This window comes from Babylonia areolata, chromosome 30 (genome assembly GCF_041734735.1).
Source record: "Babylonia areolata isolate BAREFJ2019XMU chromosome 30, ASM4173473v1, whole genome shotgun sequence".
In the NCBI taxonomy this organism is placed as follows: domain Eukaryota; kingdom Metazoa; phylum Mollusca; class Gastropoda; order Neogastropoda; family Buccinidae; genus Babylonia; species Babylonia areolata.
The window spans coordinates 2,492,183-2,494,682 of record NC_134905.1 but is presented as its reverse complement, the minus strand read 5'-3'; the positions used below and the strand labels follow the sequence as shown (position 1 = coordinate 2,494,682).

The 2,500-nt window shown below is 45.2% G+C and overlaps 1 protein-coding gene across 5 annotated transcripts in view; it reads left to right on the top strand.

Annotated features, from left to right (window-relative positions):
- LOC143275445 (beta-1,3-galactosyltransferase 5-like) overlaps positions 1-2,500 on the top strand; it is an 18,268-nt gene that overhangs the window by 8,350 nt on the left and 7,418 nt on the right. The window contains exon 1 of one of the 5 annotated variants that reach the window (XM_076579581.1): positions 2,244-2,345. The exons of the other annotated variants lie outside the window; for them this stretch is intronic. The gene's annotated coding sequence lies outside the window, so the exon portion shown is untranslated. Of the gene's footprint in view, positions 1-2,243; positions 2,346-2,500 lie in introns of those variants that run through there. 5 annotated transcript variants of the gene reach the window in all.

Here is a 2,500-nt window from a genome sequence, read left to right as displayed (position 1 = left end):
TGTGTGTGTGTGTGTGTGTGTGTGTGTGTGTGTGTGTGTGTGTGTGTGGATGTGCGTGCATGTTTGCGTGTTTATGCGTGCGGATTTGTACGTGTGTGTGTGTGTGTAAGTGTGTGTGTAAGTGTGTGAGTGTGTGTGCGTGCGAGTGTGTGTGTGTGTGTGAGAGTGTGTGAGTGTGTGTGTGTGTGTGTGTAAGTGTGTGAGTGTGTGAGTGAGTGTGTGTCTGAGTGTGTGTGTGTGTGTGTGTGTGTGTGTGTGAGTGAGTGAGTGTGTGTGTGTGTGTGTGTGTGTGTGTGTGTGTGTGTGTGTATCCACAAGGTCCACAACCCTTCAACGATGTATTAATTGTCTCCAGCGACAATCCGTGCACGGGCTACGAAACATGCCGAAACAAATCGTGCTCCCACCCTGGGTGAAAATAAAGCCCAGAGAAAAAGAAACAAAATAGTCTCAAAGTCTGTGGCCTTTCATGCCCTGCTCTCATGGTGACCTCAGTTTCGATACCCCTCCACTTCTGTGCTTGGAGTGAGTCCTGTCAATGTCGTCAGTATCGGCGGATTCGTGGGGGGCTGTTGTTTGAGGGACGTGGTGGCGGTCTCCACTCTGGGAGGGACGCTCACTCAGTCTGGCTCCGCGACTAAGCCATTATTGTCGTTAGTAGGGGGCTTAGTAGGTGGTGTCCTAAGTACGTAAAATCAGAACAGGCACCACTGAACACCACCGAAGTGACTCAGCAGCAGTGCAGGGTCTCCTCTGGTGTGTGGCGTCCTGGCGACCTAACATCGATGGTTCCCTGTGGACTGCCGATGCTGGAACTGCGACGGACGAACCTGGGTGTGGCCGTGCGTGTATGGGGGAATCTAAATGAGCGGCGTGGGAGTAATGCCACTGAAACGGTGCAGATGATGGGGCAGCAAAAAAAAAAAAAAAAAAAAAAAAAGCCCAGAGAAAAAGCACTGCACTGCATCGATCAGACTGGGCAGACACGTGGGAACAGTTCAGTTTCCTGTATATCGGGATAAGGAAGTACTGGCGTACCCGGGGTATTTTTGAAGGGGTGGGTGGGGTGGGTGGGGTTGGGGGTGGGGAGGAGAGGGTGGGAGATTCAGGGTACGGGGGTGTTGGGTTTTTCCTTTCTTTCTTTCTTTTCTTTTCTTTCTTTCTTTCCTTCTTTCTTTTTTTCCTTTTTTTCTTTCTTTCTTTCTTCCTTCCTTTCTCTTTCTTTCTTTCTTTCCTTCTTTCTTTCTTTCTTTTTTTTCTTTCCTTTCTTTCTTCCTTCCTTTCTTCCTTCTTTCCTTCTTTCTTTTCTTTCTTTCTTCCTTCCTTTCTTCCTTCCTTTCTTTCCTTCTTCCTTCCTTTCTTTCTTTCTTTCCTTCTTTCTTTCTTTCTTTCTTCTTTCTTTCTTTGTTTCCTTCTTTCTTTCTTTTCTTCTTTCTTTCCTTTCTTTCCTTCTTTCTTTCTTTCTTTCCTTCTTTCTTTCTTTCTTTCCTTCTTTCCTTCTTTCTTTCTTTCTTTCCTTCTTTCTTTCCTTCTTTCTTTCTTTCTTTCTTTCTTTCTTTCCTTCTTTCTTTCTTTCTTTCCTTCTTTCTTTCTTTCTTCCTTTCTTTCTTTCCTTCTTTCCTTCTTTCTTTCCTTTCTTCCTCCTTTCTTTCCTACCTTCTTTCTTTCTTTATTTCCTTCCTTCCTTCCTCCTTCCTTCCCTCCTTCCATGGAATGACCACACCCATTTAAAAATATATATATATATATTCTCTCACTTATGGAGAGATCTGTAAGAAGAAGTACTGATTCTATTGTGGTAACGGTGTGTGTGTGTGGGGGGGGGGGGGGGGGGGGGGGGGGGGGGGAGGGGGATTATTAACTTAGTTTCTGCCCCAGGAAAGGCATGCCAGCTTTGTCGAGCGTCAGTATGGCCGGTCTTGCCCTTTGCCGTTGCCCGCAGTTTGGAGAGAGAGGGCCGTTATTTTTTTTTTTTTATTTTTTTTTTTAAGCTAGCTGGTCATTCATGACGGATACGGTTGACGTGCTTCCATGCTGCGGCCGGTTAGTTTGTTTTTGCTTTCAGTTGTAGTCGAAACGACGCTGGACTTAAGACTTGTGAGAACATGTTAACCATGTACCGCATGCCTTGAGTGTGAAACATTTTTCAGCCAGATTAGAAAGAGAGAGAGAGAGAGAGAGAGAGAGAGAGCAGGTCGCGATAGCTGCTGTCGTCTGACGCTTCTGTTACGCTCCGGATTTTATTTGTTTGTTGGGTGTACAATTTCTTCTGTTTGTGGTGCTTCTACAGTGTTGATATTCATAACACACTGAGCGGTTACAAGTTGCAGGTTCGAGACGTTACGGTATGATGAACCTACGTGATGGCAATGTCCTATTTTAACGTTCTAAATTAGCGCACTTGTTGGGTAACATTTTCATGGTCCCAGGGACGTTAGTTTAGTGACTGAACCCGCGTCAAAATTTATTAAAATATCGAACAAAATAAGAGTGGAAATCC